We start from the raw sequence: 22,261 nt of genomic DNA on the forward strand, positions 1-22,261 counted from the left end.
ACAAAACTATTATACAGAGCCAATTGAATTAAATATACAGACACCTTCTTATACCAGCGTCTGGTTCTGCGGGAAACTAAATACGGAGACAACATCTGGTCATTGAAGTCCACCCCTCCCATGTGAAGGTTATAGTCGTGGACTGAGAGGGGCTTTTCAATGACACGGGTTGCTCGCTCAATTTGTATTGTCGTGTCTGCGTGAATGGAGGAGAGCATGTAAACGTCACGCTTGTCTCTCCATTTCACCGCGAGCAGTTCTTCGTTACACAGTGCGGCCCTCTGCCCCCTTGCAAGACGGGTGCTAACGAGCCGTTGGGGAAAGCCCGTGCGACTAGTTCGCGCAGTACCACAGGCGCCAATCCGTTCTAGAAACAAATGCCTAAAGAGGGCCACACTTGTGTAGAAATTGTCCACATAAAGATGGTACCCCTTGCCGAATAAGGGTGACACCAAGTCCCAAACCGTCTTCCCACTGCTCCCCAGGTAGTCAGGGCAACCGACCGGCTCCAGGGTCTGATCTTTTCCCTCATAGACACAAAATTTGTGGGTATAGCCTGTGGCCCTTTCACAGAGCTTATACAATTTGACCCCATACTGGGCGCGCTTGCTTGGGATGTATTGTTTGAAGCCAAGGCGCCCGGTAAAATGTATCAGGGACTCGTCTACGCAGATGTTTTGCTCTGGGGTATACAAATCTGCAAATTTCAGGTTGAAATGGTCTATGAGGGGCCGAATTTTGTGGAGCCGGTCAAAAGCAGGGTGGCCTCTGGGACGGGAGGTGCTGTTATCACTAAAGTGCAGGAAACGCAGGATGGCCTCAAATCGTGTCCTGAACATAGCAGCAGAGAACATGGGCATGTGATGAATTGGGTTCGTGGACCAATATGACCGCAATTCATGCTTTTTAGTTAGACCCATGTTGAGGAGGAGGCCCAGAAAAGTTTTAATTTCGGAAACTTGGACTGGTTTCCACCGGAAAGGCTGGGCATAAAAGCTTCCTGGGTTAGCGGTTATAAATTGTGTGGCATACCGGTTTGTCTCTGCCACAACTAAGTCTAAGAGCTCCGCAGTCAAGAACAGCTCAAAAAATCCCAGGGCCGAATCGATCTGAGCTGTCTCAACCCAAACTCCAGACTGGGCGGTGAAAGGGGGAACTACAGGTGCGGCTGAAGTTGGGGACTGCCAATCAGGGTTTGCCAGCACCTCAGGGATTCTAGGGGCATTACGGGCACGTCTTTGCGGTGGCTGCGACGGGGTCACTACTGCACGTGCCACCGTACCAGCTTCAACTGCCCTTCTGGTGCTCGCTACTTCACCATGTTCTACGGCAGTGCTGGTACTAGGTCCAGGAAGGGCTGGGCTGCTGGTGTATGCCTCACCACGTAATCCGACAGCACCAGCCCCACTCTGCTGCTCTTGAAGCGGATCCTGCGCAACCTGCGGTCTAGCGACACGGGGCCGGGTACGCCTGGTGCTATCAGGGACCTCAGCCTCCTCGTCCGAACTTTGGGTCAGAGAGCCACTGCTTTCTACAGGTTCGTATTCTGACCCGCTGGATTTGTCAGATGAGGGTTCCCATTCCTCATCCGACTGGGTCAGAAGCCTGTAGGCCTCTTCAGAAGAATACCCCCTGTTTGACATGTGGGCAACTAAATTTAGGGGTATTCCCTGAGACTACCCAAGAAAAAAAAAGCAAGCCTGTCTTACAAATGGGAGGCTAGCGAAGTACCGGAGGCTGCTGCGGTTGATAAAAAATATCAAAACTGATTTTTTTAATTTCCGCAGTGCGTATAAAGTGAATGTGCAGTGATCAAAAAAAATAATTTTTTTGTCACTGCGGTGGGGCGGGCGTGGGTGAACGCACGTGTGGGCGACCGATCAGGCCTGATCGGGCAAACACTGCGTTTTGGGTGGAGGGCGAACCTAAAGTGACACTAATACAATTATAGATCTGACCGTGATCAGTTTTGATCACTTCCAGATACTATAAAAGTACAAATGCTGATTAGCGATACGCTAATCAGCGAATAACGGACTGCGGTGCGGTGGGCTGGGCGCTAACCGATCCCTAAACTACCTAACCAAGGGGCCTAAACTATACTGAAACCTAACGGTCAATACCAGTGGGAAAAAAAAGTGACAGTTTGCACTGATCACTTTTTTCCTTTCACTAGTGATTGACAGGGCGATCAAAGGGGTGATCAAAGGGTTAATTGGGGTTTAGGGGGGTGATCTGGGGCTAGTATGAGGTGTTTGGTGTACTCACTGTGAAGCCTGCTCCTCTGCTGGATCCAACCGACGAAAAGAACCAGCAGAGGGGCAGGCAGCCATATAACAGATCATATTTACAAATATGATCTGCTATCTGGCACTCTGATTGGATTTTTTAAAAATCAGCAACCTGCCAGCCACGATCATTGGCCGGCAGGTTGCTGACGAAATACTCCTTGACGAAATGCCGGCCGGCGATGCGCATGCGCGGGCCGGCTGTGACGAAATCTCGCGTCTCGCGAGATGACACGCCGATGCGTCCAGGAGGAATAAATCAACCACCTCCAGGACGCATCGGTGCGTACAGCGGTCGGGAGGTGGTTAAAGAGGACCTTTCACTAGTTTAAAAACTAACTATATCAGTGGGCAGAGCGGCGCCCAGGGGTCCCCTGCACTTACTAGTATGTCTGGGCGCCGATCCGTTCACCCGGTATAGGCTCCGGTGTCTGCAGCTCCCTCTTTTGTACTGGGCGGAGTTTTTGTATTAGGGTTGTCCCTTGCTGCAGCGCTGGCCAATCGCAGCGCACAGCTCATAGCCTGGGAGTTTTTACTTTATAAACTAGTGAAAGGTCCTTTTTTAAAGTAAACAATCAATAAAAGGAACATACATACATAAGACTCTCGTTATAAACTTTCTGCATTATTCGAAACAATGCTATTTACCCATTCGGCACATAAACAACCGGAACCTTAGAACCAACCACCCACTCCCACCCCCCACCACATCATGTCCCCCCTACCACATCGTCTCAGGGACCCAAGGAACTCCCTCAACAGAGAGAAAACACCCTTCCACAAGAAGGCATACTGCCACTGGTATGTACTACATATCATAACCGCATATAGATCTGCCACTAATGCCAAGAATTACAGCTTTTCTCCCACTTGATTTCTTGTCTTTTTTCTTGAATAGCAAATCTCTCAGAATTCATTGGGACCACTCTGCTACATCTGAAAACCTACTTGAGCCCCAATACCTAGCAATAATTACTCTGGCAAGTAGCAGAGCCTTCGTTCCAAAGATATTTTCCTCGACCCCTAGTGTCATAAAGGGGGGGACCTAGTACCGCCGATTAAATATCCCTATAGTATTTCTCATGGGAGCGGCAATCAAGCTCCTTAAATATTTTCCCCCAGTAGATCTGAATTATAGGACAAGAGCAAGTTAAATGAAGAAAATCCGCACACTCACCATTACACTTCCGACATCTATCCGATACATTATTATCAAACTTAGCCAAATTCAGCGGCGTGTAGTATAATCGATGCAGAATTAGTCTATGATTACTCGACATAGATGATTTCTTAATATTTTTGTAGATAATCTTCCAATCAAGTGCTATATTATTCCCTATATGGCCCCATTTAAATTAACTTTTAAAATTAGTTATTTTACCTAGTCCTTTCCTAATTTTACTGTATATTTGTGAGATAGACAACCTGCTATGTTTAAAATTATAACACCAATCCATAAAATGATGTGCTTTTATCAAAAAGGATTTTTTATCTTTAGTGCGAACATATGCGTGATTAGCTGCACATATTTATATTTAACCAAAGTTAATAGTTTTATCCCCAAAGATATCCTCTAAACTTCTAATGTGACCTTTATGAACAATTTGCTCCACTCCAATCTTTTCCCAAAACTTGGGATCCTCTATCATCAGAAATTCTCAGAAATTCTGATTATGCCATAAAGGCGTGAAATTAAGTGCGTGAGAAATTCCTAGAACTAATTTTAATGTATTCCATACTAATTGCATTGTGTGACTAATCAAATGTTTTTTCCCGCATGATCCCAAATATCCAGTTTCTAAAACGCTAAATACATCTCGCTGAAGTCCTTTGTACTCTCTGATGAGCTGAGGGAATATTCCATCCAAGCCATTTAGATACCGTTGGACCTGAGCTGCTAGATGATACCCTGGAATATAGGGGAGAGATAAACTACCGCCCTACTCTGAAAGCCAGAGATAGTTCTGCTTAATTCGGACTCTCTTCCTCAGGGCCAGTTCTAGGTGAAATGGGGCCCTGGGGCGGAAAACAATAAGGGGCCCCCCCAACTGACACCAGTTACTGGTAGGTTGGTTGAATAAACTGGATCGGATCCATCCATCCCAGGCACCATCTCACCCGTCCCAGTGCCAGTATACTAGCCCGCCCTGGTTCTGTTTGGACAGTTGGACTGGAGAAATGTGCATTTGGGGGGGATGGTAGTACCAGTAACTGCCCCCCCCCCCCCCCCCCCCAATACACATTTCTCCAGTCCAACTGACTCCAAACAACCAGGGCCGCAGGCCACGCTAGTAGTACACTGGGACGGCCCGGACGGGTGAGATGGTGCCGGACTAAGTAAGTCATTGAGTGGGAAACACTGGGAATGGATGGATGGATCATGGATTCGATCCAATTTCATTAACAACAAAACAATGTAAGGCCGAATGCACACGGCCGTTTTTAACGGTCGTGAGCGGTCCGTGGAACCGCGGCCTGGATTCCTGCTGAGAGCAGGAGTTCACGGCGTCATTGGTTGCTATGACGCCGTGCGCTCCCTGCTGCCGCCACAATACAGTAGTACACTGGTATGATCTATACCAGTGTATTACTGTACTGTATGGCCTAACCAATGAATTATGAACCTACCAGACTGGAACTTGGCTGGGGGCTGGCTGCCTTCTGACTGTGGGCCTTCACTGGCGCTGGCAGAGTGTCAGACTGGGCTCTCTGGGCTGTGGCTGGTTCTGGCTTTCAAATGCCAATGGTATCCAATCCGTATCCACTTGCTTGCTGGAGTTGCTGCTTTGCTAGTTGCTCCTTCTCCAAGTTCTCCTTGCCTCAATGCCATTGCCAATGCCTCCTGCTCAGTGCACCTTAATCCGATTCCTCCAAGTTCTCTGCTCTGGGCGGGGGGGCGGAGCCTGTGGCAACGTACGTCAGCCAGACGCAGACGTGCCTGCCTGTGCCGTGCATGCTGCTGCTGCTCCAGTCTTGAATCTCTTAAAGAGACAACCAGCGGCAGCGCAGTGCAGGCACAGTCAGTGGCTGCCTGCGTCCTGCGGGGGGCCCCTCCACACTTTACTACAGAGTGACGAGTCTAGACACTCCAGTCTAATTAAATTACTGCCGACTGCCGCGCAGCGCCGGCCCGCAGAGTTCAGACACTGTCTGTCTGTGTCATTGTTGTGAGAGTGTGACACCGACACCAAGAAGAATCAATTATTCAATTATATAGATAATCATAAGATAATATAATAGTAGGCCAGCGCTAGGGGCCGGGGGCCCCCTAAGGAGCGGGGGCCCGGGGGCAATTGCCCCCCTTGCCTCTATGGTAGCGCCGGCCCTGCTCTTCCTGCCCCAGATTAGATCATTAAAAAGTCTCTCCAAGAGTTTAAAAAGAGTCATCAATCCAAATGGGACATGAGGTTATTTTAGGAAGTATCTGTGAGAGCAGGATCATTTTAATCAGGGCTATCCTGTCTGCTTGACTCAGCATACGTTTTTGCCAGACACGCACTTTATTTCTTACTTTATCGATCACTGAATTAATATTGAGTTTGATGTAATCCTGTAAGGATGAGCTGATCCTGATCCCCAGATATTCAAAAGAGTCCATTACAGATAGAACCTAACCTCAGCTACTTACTAGGAGGTGATCTATTTACAGGAAGCAGTGCGGATTTCAACCAATTAACCTTGTATCCGGAAAAGAACCCAAACTCATGAATTACTTTTATCACATGGGGCAGTGCTAGATAGCCGTCTTTTAAGAAAATAATGACATCGTCTGCGTACAGCCTAATTTTGTCCTGAACATCCCCCCACCAAATCCTTGCACGCCCTCATCCTGTCTAATCCTACATGCAAGAGGCTCTAAAAAAAAATAGCAAGGGAGATAAGGGACAGCCCTGTCTTGTAACCCTTTGTAATTCAAAAGGGGCCGACCATGAGCCGTTCACATTAATTCTCGCCCTGGGCTGATTATATAATAGCTTGACCCATCGGATAAAATTGGATCCTATATTCATTTTGCTCATTACCCCCCACAAAATGTTCCATTCCACCTTAAGGAAGGCTTTTGAAGCATCTAAAGTTAGGATGGAGCGGTCCTCACCATTTCCCAAATAAATATGTAATAGTGCTCTACGTATATTAGACTGGGCCATGCGCTTGGGGATAAAGCCCGTTTGATCAGGGTGAATTATTTTAGCGATTACCCTCTGAAGCCTATTAGCCAAGACTTTAGCAAATATTTTGTAATCTGTATTAAGTAATGAGATAGGTCTATAAGCCCCCACCTCTTGTTCATTCTTTCCCTTTTTTAAGACCATAGTAATAATGGCCTGTGAAAGGGAGGGAGGAAGACTACCCTCATCCCAAGATAAGTTCAAGACCTGTAATAAATGAGGGAGCGGGACCCCGCTGTACCTTCAATACAATTCAAACGGAAGACCATCAGACCCCGGAGCGGAATTCCTGCTAATAGATCTCAGAGGATCGTTTATTTCACTTAATTGAACCGGGATATCCAGCGAGGTCCTGTCCTCCTCTGACAATGTGGGAAGAGAGACATTTTTAAAGAAAAAAACACAGAGAATCCAAATTTGCCCCTGCTAGTTCAGATTTATACAAAGAGGAATAATAGTCCAAGAACACTTGCTTGATATCCTCAGTATCAGAATATAATTTCCCAGTACCTGACTTAATACATTTAATTATATTAGGCTTTTTTTGATTTTGTATAAATGAGGCTAAAAATCTTCCAGAAAAAGATTTATCTTGGAGATGTATATTATATTCCTCTCTAGCTTTTCTTAACTTCTGCTGGATGTCTACACTATGGTTAATAGAGATCTCACTCTGGATAGAATTAACTCTCTGTTCGAGCTGGGTCTCCTTTTCTACAAAAGAGGATTTGGCATGTTTTATTTTAGTAAAAAAGATTCCTCGGATATAAGCGTTTAGAGAGTCCCACACATAGTGTAGATAGGCAGAGTTATTATTCATGGCTCAAAATTCCTCTATCTCCTTACTAATTTTTTATTGATCCTTAATAATATTGAGCCAGTGCGGGTTCAATCTGAAATTTCTGGATCTAGAAAACGTATAAAATTTTTTATTGACAACAAAATAGGGGAATGGTCAGAAATTGAATGAGCTTCATACTTCATACGATCAATATTATCTATAAAATCAGCAGTTGTAAACGCGAGATCTATTCTAGACTGTGCTGTGTACGAGCGGCTATAGCAGGAAAAAGCTTGTGTGTCGCCATATAGATGTCGCCAGATGTCTATTAGTGCTAATTCTTGACATACATTATATAACCGCGTGACTCCCCCTGCTTTGGTGTTATATCCCAGGCCAGTTGAAATCCTGTCATTTTCACAATTTATAACATTATTAAAGTCACCAAACACAATGATCGAAGACTTCCCTCTCAGATTTATAAACGCAGAGAGGTGGGAGAGTACATGCAATGAGAAGGATGGGAGGTATGTAAACAAAAGCCAGCACACAGACAACGCCACTCCACCGACAGTAAAGGAAGACATATCTACCCTCCCGATGGATACTTTGCGCAATAGGTTCATACTGTACACCTTTGTGTATATAGACACTGACGCCTCGAGAATAAGAAGAAAAGCAAGAATAGTACTCCGTCTGTGCCTACTTCCTTTTCATGTAGGGAATTTTCTCCGGAATTAGATGCGTTTCTACTAACCTCGCTGGAAGATGTTTGCTAATGCGATCGGTGACAATTACCCTTTTAGTTCTATCAGCTAGTCCGCGTATATTCCATACAAATATTCTTTTGGACATACTACCTAGCTGTCACATAATGCTGGACTTTTGGAGCTGCATAGATCTCTGTGGTCCCTGAGACAATGTGGTCCTCCCCTCCAACCTTCTCCTTCCACCATTCTGGTCCCCAGGGAAAAACAGTCCTAGTAACCTCTTACTATCTTCCCTCTCCCCCATAGCCCCCCCACCTGATTAGTACATTAAGTATCATGATATTCAGCTAGCAATACCCTTGCTGTCCATTCAGACCGACAATTTGTCCGGTTTTGGGAAAAAAAAGACCTCCTGGTAAATGACTCCTAGGGTAGCGGGATAAATCATGGAATATTTGATCTTAACATTTGCAAGTCTCTCCTTTAGCTCACGAAATTCCTTACATTTAGGCCTCATGCACCCGACCGTTGTTTGGTCCGCATCTGAGCCGCCGTTTTGGTGGCTCGGATGCTGACCCATTCACTTCAATTCACTCTGTGTGCTGTCCACATCCGTGGCTCCGTTCCGCGGCCCCGCTAAAAAAATATAACATGTCCTTTTCTTGTCCGCGCTTTGCGGACAAGAATAGGCATTTATATTGCCGGTGCCTGTTACGTTCCGCAAATTGCAGAAGCCAACACGGGCGGCTTCCGTTTTTTGTGGACCGCAACAAACAGAACGGTGGTGTGCATGAGACCTAATTTTGAGTATTTTTAGAAAAATCAGGGCAAATTTCTATCCTATTTCCTTGATACTTCAGTTCTTTAAGCTCTCTTTTCCCTCTCAAAAACTGATAGCGATATAAAAATAAACCAGGGAAAATAAGTGGAAGAAGGGGGAAAAAAAAGCCCAATTCACAGATGGGATAAGCGACGGATCAAAAAACAGTCATCAAAATAATCATAGCCGCAGGAAAATCATGAACTAACAATTGTCCAGACAACCAAGAAAATGTAACGTCTATTGTGACAGACCAGGAACAGGACATCCGGGCCGAATAGCTGAGTATTCTGCCATGCCAACTTAATGGATTTCAGCGTATAGTATCCTCTCTGTAAATCCAATAATCCTTATGAAAAGACTTTAATCAGATTAATACAAACAATGGGCAGAATATTCCAGTGACTTCTGAGGACTCCAGATCAAGATAGTATAAAGAGACCACACTAAAATGCTGCAAAGTTAGTAATAGTATACTGAGGAACAGACCACACAAACCTCTTCAATCAGTTTTTGTTAGTATGGATAAGACTGCACTATTATGCTGAAAAATTCCGGTTAGTGTACTGAAGGGATAATTACCCACGCCTCCTCAGCTAGGCTTCGGCAGTATTGTTAGGATTACTTTGAGGAGCAGCACAGTTAGTATTAGTAACCGAATCAGATTAGTATGATTAACGTCCCACTGGGATGCTAGAAATAAGGATTAGCGTAAGGAGGGGTCAGCTGCTCACACTCTTCCTCCCATACCAGTTAGAGTAACAAAAAACGTGAAGATATGCTGCAAAATTAACATGCAGGGGAGGACAGTTACTCACACCTCTTCAGCCCTTAGGCACCGTCGGTAATATCTCCTCAGCCCTCCAGCCAATGACATCGATCTCCCTCAAAGATGGCCACACTTACCGGAGGGAAAGTGAGCGAGACAAAATTACCAAAATTGGTGATCTTCAGAGGGCTTGAGATCCAATAGCCTCCTCTACGCTACTTTGAGCAAACATCTCCAACAACAGGTGAGTGGAGCTCCTCTCCCACGCTCTGGCTCTAACTTTCCACGTCAGGCATCTACCTCCATATGATGGCGCCGACCCTCGCCAAGATTTCCTAAAGGGCCAAACATATGCGGCCGCCCAGTTGAAGCAACAGGAGATGTCGCACCTGCATCACCGCGACCAGGGACACCAACTTATCAGCGAGGGGCATCAGCCATATAGCTGGATGGAACACAGCCGCCGAGCAGGACCATCCGACCAGGGCCGGTGCAAGGATTTTTGTCAACACAAGCAAATCTACATTTTGGCGCCATTCCCCCCCCCCCCATCATTTCACATTTCTGCCCCTAATGATTCATGTCCATTTCTTGCCCCCCCCCCCCGTCATTTCACATTTCTGCCCCTCATGATTCATATCCATTTCTTGCCCCCCCATCATTTCACATTTCTGCCCCTCATGATTCATATCCATTTCTTGCCCCCCCATCATTTCACCTTTCTGCCCCTCATGATTCATATCCATTTCTTGCCCCCCCATCATTTCACATTTCTGCCCCTCATGATTCATATCCATTTCTTGCCCCCCCCCCCATCATTTCACATTTCTGCCCCCTCATGATTCATATCCATTTCTTGCCCCCCATCATTTCACATTTCTGCCCCTCATGATTCATATCCATTTCTTGCCCCCCCATCATTTCACATTTCTGCCCCTCATGATTCATATCCATTTCTTGCCCCCCATCATTTCACATTTCTGCCCCTCATGATTCATATCCATTTCTTTGGCCCCCCCCCATCATTTCACATTTCTGCCCCTCATGATTCATATCCATTTCTTGCCCCCCCATCATTTCACATTTCTGCCCCTCATGTTTCATATCCATTTCTTGCCCCCATCATTTCACATTTCTGCCCCTCATGATTCATATCCATTTCTCCCCCCCCCCCCCATCATTTCACATTTCTGCCCCTCATGATTCATATCCCCCCCATGTGTCAATATCATAGTGCAATCCTCTCCCGCTGCCCCCTAAGGTGCCAGTATCAAGTGCCTCTCTCCTCCCCCCTCCATGTATTATGGCGCCAATAGCCCCCCACCCCATGACAGTAAAGTAGGAGTACGTTATTTGAAAAAAAAAAAAAAATTATACTTACCTCCATGTCAGCCTCTAGTGTTGAAGATTTGGTGCTCGTGTCCTTATTTAGCCTGTCTTTCAGAAAAGTTTGTGATGGGATTTGAACCGATGACCTTCTGTATCAGAGGCAAAGCATTTACCCACACAACTATGAAAGCTGTACAGCCAGTTACTTACAAAAAAAATATATAAGACTTCTACTGTAGAGAACTTTGATACATAGGGTACAACCATACACATGACAGTTGCCCCAACACACCCAGCTCTGCTACATCCATACACAGTGTGCTGGGGCAGCTGTCATGTGTATGTACACTAGGTTTCAAAGTTATCTACAGTAGAAGTCTTATATATTTTTTTTTTTTTTAAGTAATTGGCTATACAGCTGTCGAATCCCAGGAGAAACTTTTCTGAAATGAGATTTAAATACACCAGGGTCTTGTAGCTCTCTCAGCCTGTCAGCTGCATGCCGCGCTGTGACTGAGAGAAGGGAGAGTGAGGGCCGGGCTGCTCGGCAAACAGGCTCAGCGAGGTAAATGTAAATTAATTGTTTTCCGCCCCTGAGCCGCCCCCCCTTCTCTGCGCCCTCAAGCAGCCGCTTGGGCTGCCTTATGATAGAGCCGGCCCTGCATCCGACCAGAACAGACATCCAGACCCCCAGAAGCAGCGGCGATCTCTCAGCCCGCATGTTTCGGCGCACAGGGCCTGAACCGGCAGCACGGGGATGCCAGCGCGAGCAGGTAGAGGGAGGGGAGCTACGTCACGCCTACGTCCTCACGTCATGCTGCATTTGAGGTACCCCAGTCTCCAGCAGCCATTCCCCAATGACAACAGTGGCTGATGCATAGCACCAACATCGTTAGTGAACAGCACTGAGGCCCACTGGTCTTTCGTCCAGGATAGATACTCCCTGGCCCATGCAAGACGATGACGCCTGTGTCTGGTGGTGTGATCAGATACCCGTGCAATAGAGTACTGCTGGTATGCTATCTTATATGACAATGTAAATGTATTATAAGTCTGATTCGAGCTAGACAATTTTAGTTTATAATGAACATGTGAATATTTTTAAGTGAATTTTAATGATGTTAACCTGTTGAGAGAGAGGGCGGAGTCCCATTGATTTATTAGACAGCCCAGAACTCAGTAGTTTGTTCGCCCCAGACAAAGCGTCAAGCGGAACCCGGGTCGGGTCTGAACACAAGGATATGTTTTAAGGCATTTTAAAACTTTCGTGTTTGTGAGTATAATAAATTGTACTTTTATACCTTTTGTGGTGGTACTTCACTATCTGCGCACATCTCTTTTTGAAGGTTATACGATCTACCAGGAGGGTGTGAGCGACTGTGAGGATTCATATATACCACATTTAGGAAGTGCGGAAAAATCCTGCTACGAAAGTCTATACCTCTATTGAGATTGAAGCAGCGCGGTCCTTCATATAAAACCCATGCAGGTTGTCTAGCATGCAGACCACGTTGATGTAAAAGGTTTCAAATGGTCTGACGTGACACTTGGGTGCCTCTCACCTCCCTTAAATGTGCCTGGAGTTTAGTGGTATTCATCAGCCAGTTCAGCAGGGCATTGTTCACAATGAAGCGGTCATCAGAGTGGGATATGGCCAAAGGACTCCCACTTCTATGCCTTTCTGTATCTCTGTGCAACCTGCTGATGACTCTCTGTGACACTCTAAGCTATGTGGCCGCTTCTGTCTGAGAACATCCTGCTTGAAGCTTCGCATTGGGGAGGTACTGTTGATCAATTGTTAGGTGTTGTCTTGGTCTCATGATGTCAAAATGTGAACAGCATAACGAGGAGGACTGTTTAAATACCGATTCTAATTAAACCAGGAAATGTATTGGATCAAACACCAGTTGTCAATTTTGTCATTAAGCTCCTTGTTAGAGAACAGCAAGTTGTGCAAAAAGTAATGAGCAGTTGGGCATGTGCATTCAAAAGTTTAGAGAAGGTCACATTCAGTTCACCTGTAAAGGTTAAAGTGCATTTTAGGTTTACCCTGAAATTTCACCCACAAGCCAAATATCCCTAACTTTTCATGAGTAGTGTATATCATGAGTGTCACATATTGATTTCCAGGATAGTGACCTGTAGGTGGCACTACAGTGACAGGATTCCTCCTTCTGGATGAGAGCTATTTTGCACTTTCAGGTTTACTAGTCTAATACACTGGCATAGAGTGGATTGGCTGCAGATTTTCCATGCAGGATCCGATGAAAATGTGCTGCAAACTATAGTCTAAAATACAGTTTGAGCAAATTACTGTAGGTCCTCAAAACGTCATTCACTTTTTGGCAACAAAGCATCCCACATCTTAGGGCCTGCAGTGGGTTTTTTGTAATCCCTAGCATGCCCTATTTGCTCCTGTATTTATGCTTGTTATTACAAATGGTGGAATCCACAATCTAATCTGCCCATTTGAACATAAGCTTATACCATGTTCAGATAGTACTTTTTGACATATGCAAATCTGCCATGAATATTCCATAGCAAAAATCGGCAGCTGAATTTTGGATTTCTGTCTCACAGTGGCATACAGCCAGGTCCATAAATATTGGGACATTGACACAATTAAAAAAAATTGGCAATTTTTACATAATATATTTTTTTAATATGTTATGTGAAAGGAATTAGAAGATTTGTAGCTGTATGCGGGACATTTATCACTACTGCATTTTTTCCAGTTTTCTGGTGTAAGTAAATAAATAAATATATATAATTCAGTGAAGCTAATCTGTGGCTTTTCTGGGTGGAATCAGTGGCCGTAATGGACATGGTGAGGATTTTAAAATCCTTGATTATTCTGTGCAGATTTTTTCTAGACCCATTAGTTTTTAGCACCTTTTTTGGTAAACTTTTATACAGGAGCTTTTTTCAGGCCTTTTTCAGCTCCTGTTTTACACAGCAGACACCCAGTGGCAGAGTCCATCATCAGAGAAAACTCTGATCACAGACCTTTAACCCCTCAGTTGGCGTCAACCATTTGAGTGGTCACTTACCAGTAGCATATTGCTCCTGGTGACCGAATGCCTCCTGCACTACAAGATCGTGGGAGCTGTGGCACCCTGGGGCCCTCTGAAGGATCTTAGGCCTGCCACAGGTCTCTGTACAGCATTAAAACGAAGTTTAGGAAGGATTTGATTTTGGATTTTGTATCCGACACTCGATTCACTCACCCATAATTGTGTAATTGTATATTTATATATATATAATTTTACTTTTTGTGAAAACACAAGATAAACTATATAAATGGGATATCACTGATTGTACTAGCCTAGAGAATGAAGGTACTCCGGACATTATGGAGGGGTACACATGGCAATACTTGCATTGCCTGTGTATGGGCTCGGGTTACTGGGCGGTCAGTTCTCTGCCCAGTGATTAGAGGCTATTTTTAGTTAAGAGGTTTTGGAGGGAAGTTTTCCCACTCTCCTCTGAGGATCGCTGGGCAGAATTTTAATTCTGCCCGGTGATGTTCTTAATTGGTCATCTTAATGACCTATGATGTCGCTGGGATCAGGCAAAGTTTATCCGAGCCATGCTGACAGTGAATCATTGGTGGATTAGTGGGGTTGGGGGGCTATAAGTGTCTAGGCTCCACGGCTGGTTTGCCTGTTTGCCTCACCTGCCCTGGGAGCCCGGACCAGTTTGTTCCCCCCGCCCCAATTTTGTTTGTAAAGTCGAGGTCTGCAGGGTGGTTGATATAGTCATCCCGGGATGGGATGGACTCTGATGTATTTGCAGCACGCCAGACCTGCAGGGTATTGCGATAGTGAGGTCACGGTTATGGGCAATCGAGGGTTACTCACTTTTTAGAGGGGAACCCTGGGCAGGCATGCGACAGTGAAGGAGAGGTAAACACAAGTTCCTCTGGGGCACACTCTGTATGTAGGGACCAGGCCTGATGGTGGATGAGGTGCCCTGGATGTTGCAGGTATTTTGAGTGCCTGGGGCAAGGTCCCTTTAAGGATCGTGACGCCAGTGCCTGTAACGGTGGCACACCGATTTATAGGAGTAGTAATGGAGTACACAGATGGTATGGTGAACCAAACGTTGCTTTACTTGGAAAACAGTCCAACTTTATACAGACAGTTGATAAGGTTTACTTCACAATATGACAGGTATAAATCTTGCAAGATACTTGGAGGGTAAACAGTTAATGCTTCGCAGAACTATGCTGCACTATCCCCTCAGCTATTCTAGCTGGCTGGATCCCAAGGCCCGGATGCCTAAATGCTGGCTTTAATCCTTGGTAATAAATAATCTTCCTCCAGTATTGACCCTTGCTTCTATCTTATAGTACCTCTGCCTCTCAGCTTACTCCTCTGAGCTGGTTGTACTGTTCCTGTTGTGAGGGAAGCTGCAGGTTTCTCCCAGGAGGGTCATTCCTACTACTGGGGTTGCTTCTTCTGTGCTTGTTGGATTACTGGTCTCCAGGCAGGCTGTACTCCTTCACTAGCCTCCTGGGGCAACTAGAAGCCTGGACTGTCTAGCTGCATGTCAGGAGGAGGCCCTCAGAATATCTCTGGCTGGTGCCTTCTCACTTCTGTCTCCACAGACTCCTGACTATGACCTAACCCCTCCCTGTCTGGGCCTGGACATTTATACTAGGGGCTCCCTATCTCCCTCTAGTGTCTAGGATGTCTAACTACACCCCAATTGGCCTGCTATGCATATAACAGGGGAAACAACACATGTGAAAACACATTAAATGCATAGACAAATATAATATCGCTGTCCCTTGTGAGCAGAAGTAACACGTGACCCAATTAACCCTTGTGTAGTGCCCACCTTTACCTAGTGGGACACTACATATTGATGGTTTAAACGAGTCTGAGTTTATGACTAGGCTCATGGTATTTATATGGTTAATATTTTGAGTATATATTAAAGTTGGTTTGAGTTTAAATAAACAGGCCTCGGCTTATCTCCACTCTCTAGTCTCGTGTTTTTATTGCATTAAGGTTTTATAATATATATTAAAAAAATATATATGTTATTATTATGTGTTTGTGAGCATGTGCCATGTGCACCTCATTTAGCATTTTTCCAACTTCCCATTACATAATATTCAATAATAAATGTTGCCATTACAAAGTGTAAACTCTGACATGGCTATGTGAACGGAAAAGTAAAAAAAAGTTATGGCTCTGGGAAGGCGGGGTGTGAAAAAACAAAATAAAAAAAGCAAAGCAAAAAAATTATGTTTTTTTTTTTTTTTAATGCTAGAAACACTGCAGATTACTCTGAGGGTACTTTCACACTAGCATTATTCTTTTCTGGTATTAAAATCTCAATACCGGAAAAAAAAACTCTTCTGTTCTGTCCCAGTGCATTCTGAATGGAAAGCAATCCGTTCAGTATACATCAGGATGTCTTCCATTCCGTCCTTTGTACGGTATTTGACCGGACGAAATACTGCAGCTTGCTGTGGTATTTTTTCTGGCCCAAATTCCGGGACACTACTGCACTTGCCGAATCCGGTATTAATTTCCATTGAAATGTATTAATGCCGTATCCAGTACCAAGTGTTCCGTAAATTGCCGGATCCGGTTTTATGGTCTGCGCATGCGCAGCTGTTCCTAGCTTTGAAAAAATTAAATACCCGATCCGTTATTCTGGATGATACTGGAAAAACGGATCCGGTATTTCAATGAATAAGTCTACCGGAGCCGGAACTGCCTGCCGGATTCTAACAACGCTAGTGTGAAAGTACCCTGACACAGCTACACACACTGCAGTTCTGGAATTTTTCATATGAATAGGATTGAGGGAGCCGTCTTTAACCTTTTGGATATGTTACTTTGTGTTTGGAAATAATCTCCTCAGGCTATGGGACAGATCCTGCACAACCTGTTCTTCTTTTCCTCCCTCACTTCCTGATAGACTGCTTGTGGGAATTTACAATAAATATTCTTTACATAATGGGGTAGATTTATCATAACTGGTGTAAAGGAAAATTGGCTCAGGTGCCCATAGCAACCAATCAGATTCCACCTTTTATTTTGAAAAGGAGCTCGTAAAAATGAAAGGTGGAATCTGATTGGTTGCTATGGGCACCTGAGCCAGTTTTCCTTTACAGCAGTTTTGATAAAACTTTCCCAGTGTGTATTTTTATGCCCATAAACACAAAAACACATTTAACTGAACATTTTTTTGGCTGACAGCTATGTCCCCCCACTACCCCGTAAACATGCATGCTTGGAATGACTGAGTGTGCATGTTTTCTGCCATGAGGGGAGAGGATGAGCGGCTGTTAAAGAGCTCTGAGGCACCAATGCTAAAGTTAACTTGGTCTAACCACCTGGAACTGAGTGTGCCACATGTATGTGATAGAGATACAGGGGGACATTTATCAGAACTGTTATGCCAGTTTTCTGGTGTTTAAAAGTCGCAAATGATGTTAGCTGCAACTTTTTTCAAAATCTTGTGACTTTTTGTGAGCTACACATCCCTCACCACTTTGAAAATGGGCTGTTTTGGAAAGAAGATCCTTTTTACAGTGCATTTATGATGTGCAACATTTTTAAATGTCACCCAAAAAGTCACAGCCAGTCAGATAAAATGCTGGGTAACCCCCTGGTGTACTATCATTCACAAAGACACTGCCATATTGCTTGTGCCCCATATTTAAAACCAGCGGCACCAATTCATACATTTTGAGCAACACTAGGAAAAAAAAACCATAACAATGACATTATAAATGATGATGATAAATTCCTCCCACAGTGCGTAATCTGCCGTGCATCTTAAACACTATTATGTGTCTGCGCCCTGCTTACCTGTGATGCTGTTTGTCTTCTGGCAAGTTGGGATCGGATCCCTGTGCAACCTATGGAAAACGATATTAAGGAAGTGGACAATACTCGGCCCAACCTGCAAGAAGTGGAAATACATGTAACGCCATACACTATGTAATGCATGTAACGCCATACACCTACTGAATAAGTTATACATCCTAGCCTTAAAGGGGTATGCTGGTTATAACAACTCTGTGGATAGGGGATGACTATTAGATTGGTGGGTGTTCGACCACTGGTAACTCCACTGATCACAAGAAAAGGGGTACTGTACCCGGAAATGAATGGAACGGCTGGTCAAGCACTCAGCTATTTCCATTAGTCCCATAAAGAATGAATGGAGCTCTTTAGTGCATGCTTGACCAGCCTCTCCATTAATTTTGGGGTTTGGAGCCCCTGTTCTCACGACTGGTGGGTGTCCCGGATATCAGACCCCTAACCAATTTAAAGAGGTTGTCCGGGTTCAGGGATGAACCCGGATATAAGCTCCCCTTCATTCCTTTACCATGTGGGAGTGGAGCATCAGATCATTTCATTGCTCCGATGCTCCCCTTGCCTTGCACTGCATCGTGCAGGGCAAGGTCTGTTTTTTGTAAGCTGGTGAAATACTGGGCTTCCCATCAGTATGCTAAATGGAGATTTCTGCCTAGCACGGAGCCCAGTGATGTCACCGCCTCCAATGGGCGGTGTATAGTGCTGTTCTGGGCGGTGTTAGAGGCGGGTACTAGTGATACCCACCTCTAAAACCACCCAGAACTGCCCATTTGTGGCGGTGACATCACTGGGCTCCCTGCTAGGCAGAAGTCTCCGCCTAGCATACTGATGTGAAGCCCGATACATCACCGGCTCACAGCAATGCAGTGCAAGGCAAGGGGAGCATCAGAGCAATGAAGAGGAGCTTATATCCGGGTTCATCCCTGAATTTATATAATCCATCTTCTTCCTGTCCCGTTCAAATGAATTGAACTGATTTCCATTTGTGGAAAATTCTGCAACAAAATCCACAGCTTGTGAAGGCACACTAATTGGTGGAGCCAGCAGACCCCTAGTGGATGTCTAGGCCAGAGATCAGCTACCTCCGACACTCCATCTGTTCGGAAACTGCGACTCCTAGAAAACTCCTTTCACTCCTATGAGAGTTAGGCCTCATGCACACGGCCTTTGTTTGGGTCTGCATCCGAGCCGCCATTTACTTCAATGGGGCCGCAAAAGATGAGGAACAGCACTCCGTGTGCTGTCCGCTTCCGTTGCTCCATTCCGCGGCCCCGCAAAAAAAATATATGTCCTATACTTGTCCGCGCTTTGCGGAGAAAAATAGGCATTTATATTGACGGCCGCTCGTTCCGTTCCGCAAATTGCGGAAGGCACACGGGCGGCTTCCATTTTTTGCGGATCCACGGTTTGCGGACCGCAAAAAAAACGGCACGGTCGTGTGCATGAGGCCTTACACTGACAGCTGAGGAAGTGTGCATGCCGAAGGTTGCTGTCCCCTGGTCTAGGCCTGTCCCCTGGTCAGGCCTTAAGGCCAGTTTCAGACGAGCGGGCTTATTGGATGAAACACTCTCTGTGTGGGAATATGATTTCGCGTTATGGACACTGCTCCTTTGCCTGGACCGCACAGCATGATAATGTTTTATAATGCTGTGTGTCTCTGCTCGAGATCATCTGTAATGATATACTCACATAATGCCGTCAGTACAGATCATTACAGTTGAGGTCGGGCAAAGACACACAGCGTTACAATGCTGTCTGATACTGGCTGTTGCAGGTGGGTCTCAGCTGTATGACCAGGCAGCACCCATCACATATGGAGTGGATTCAACGCCTGAGCCTGCTCCATACTCTCCATTGCAGCCTGTGAGGTACATATACATCATTAATCATTATGGGATTAAAAGGTTTCAAGCATATACAGTTGCAAGAAAAAGTATGTGAACCCTTTGGAATGATATGGATTTCTGCACAAATTGGTCATAAAATGTGATCTGATCTTCATCTAAGTCACAACAATAGACAATCACAGTCTGCTTAAACTAATAACACACAAATAATTCAATGTTACCATCTTTTTATTGAACACACCATGTAAACATTCACAGTGCAGGTGGAAAGAGTATGTGAACCCCTAGACTAATGACATCTCCAAGAGGTAGTTGGAATGAGGTGTCAGCCAACTGGAGTCCACTCAATGAGATGAGATTGGAGGTGTTGGTTACAGCTGCCCTGCCCTATAAAAAATACACACCAGTTTGCTTTTCACAAGAAGCATTGTCTGATGTGAATGATGCCTCGCACAGAAGAGCTCTCAGAAGACCTAGGATTAAGAATTGTTGACTTGCATAAAGCTGGAAAGGGTTATAAAAGTATCTCCAAAAGCCTTGCTGTTCATCAGTCCACGGTAAGACAATTTGTCTATAAATGGAGAAAGTTCAGCACTGCTGCTACTCTCCCTAGGAGTGGCCGTCCTGTAAAGATGACTGCAAGAGCACAGCACAGACTGCTCAATGAGGTAAAGAAGAATCCCAGAGTTTCAGCTAAAGACTTACAAAAGTGTCCAGGGTTCGCGGGCTGGTTTGCCTGTTTGCCTCACCTGCCCTGGGAGCCCGGATCAGTTTGTTCCCCCCGCCCCAATTTTGTTTGTAAAGTCGAGGTCTGGCATATGATAACATTCCTGTTCGCGAATCTACGATACGTAAAACACTGAACAAAAATGGATTTCATGGGAGGATACCACAGAGGAAGCCACCTCTGTAAAAAAAAAAAAAAACATTGCTGCACCTTTACAGTTTGCACAAGAGCACCGGGATGTTCCACAGCAGTACTGGCAAAATATTCTGTGGACAGATGAAACCAAAGTTGAGTTGTTTGGAAGAAACACACAACACTATGTGTGGAGAAAAAGAGGCACAGCACACAAACATCAAAACCTCATCCCATGGTTTGGGGCTGCTTGGTTTTTGCAGGAGAACTTAAGGCCATCTGTCCACCAGCTGAAGGTCAACAGAAGATGGATGTTGCAACAGGACAACGACCCAAAGCATAGAAGTAAATCAACAACAGAATGGGCTATACAGAAGAAAATACGCCTTCTGGAGTGGCCCAGTCAGAGTCCTGACCTCAACCCGATTGAGATGCTGTGGCATGACCTCAAGAAAGCGATTTACACCAGACATCCCAAGAATATTGCTAAACTGAAACAGTTCTGTAAAGAGGAATGGTCAAGAATTACACCTGACCGTTGTGCACATCTGATCTGCAACTACAGGAAACGTTTGGTTGAAGTTATTGCTGCCAAAGGAGGTTCAACCAGTTATTAAATCCAAGGGTTCACATACTTTTTCCACCTGCACTGTGAATGTTTACATGGTGTGTTCAATAAAAACATGGTAACATTTAATTCTCTGTGTGTTATTAGTTTAAGCAGACTGTGATTGTCTATTGTTGTGACTTAGATGAAGATCAGATCACATTTTATGACCAATTTGTGCAGAAATCTATATCATTCCAAAGGGTTCACATACTTTTTCTTGCAACTGTAGATAAAATGTAGTATTTATATTTGTGTACTATTCTCCCAAGTGACTTCCCTTTTACATTAGTTTTAGGTGGTGTTAACATCTGTGTTCAGAGCTTCCATCTTAGATTCCAGCAGATTTAATGGGAAGAATAGAGTAGCATGGATAATAGAACCCGACAGATCCCATTATACGTAGTGCGGTCCATCACAGATTCAACACTGCGAGATTTCAGAGTTTCAGAGCGTAAGGGCACTTTCACACAAGCGGATGCCGTGTGGGTAATCCGCTGCGTGAAAGAGAGCCAAGCCCCGCACTGGACAGCAGAGACACGGAGCATTAACATGATTGATAATGCTCCGTACCTCTCTGTGATCTTTTTTACCACAAAATTACGGTGACAACTGTAAAAAGATCACAGAGAGGTCAGGAGCATTATCAATCATGTTAATGCTCCGTGTCTCTGCTGTCCAGAGTGCGGTTTGGCTGTCTTGCACGCATCGGATTACCCGCACGGCATCCACTCATGTGAAAGAGCCCTAAGTCATCCTAGTAAAGAATGTGTGATACACACGCCCTTGGGTTGCATTAACTGTTTCTGCCACTAGATGGCAGATGTGAATTGTGTGACTGGGCACATTGAAATGCCTCCACCACTGATATACAGCAGGCCTTGGGCCCCTGTAAAAGCTATGCTGTATGGAGAGCCCACAGTATGGAATCTAGGCACCACTTAAAGAAATAGAGGACAGGCCTCAGCTGGTCATTGAGAAGTGTTTTGACTACTCAGACAGGACAGCCATATGTACTTTATTAGATAAAATTACAAATCTGTTTCTAAGGTTCTGGGACTCCAGCAAACAACAGTAAGAGACAGTGGGTCTGATTCATCATAATTTATCGCCTGTACTCTGGTGTGAAAGGTCAGCAACACTGCGTTTACCACTTTTTAATTACCATTTGCGCAAATATTTTGGTGCAAGTGACGCTTCTCTGTGGACCTCGCCACATTTCGTGAAAGGGGGTGTA

The sequence above is a fragment of the Bufo gargarizans genome, chromosome 3 (genome assembly GCF_014858855.1).
Source record: "Bufo gargarizans isolate SCDJY-AF-19 chromosome 3, ASM1485885v1, whole genome shotgun sequence".
NCBI classification, from domain to species: domain Eukaryota; kingdom Metazoa; phylum Chordata; class Amphibia; order Anura; family Bufonidae; genus Bufo; species Bufo gargarizans.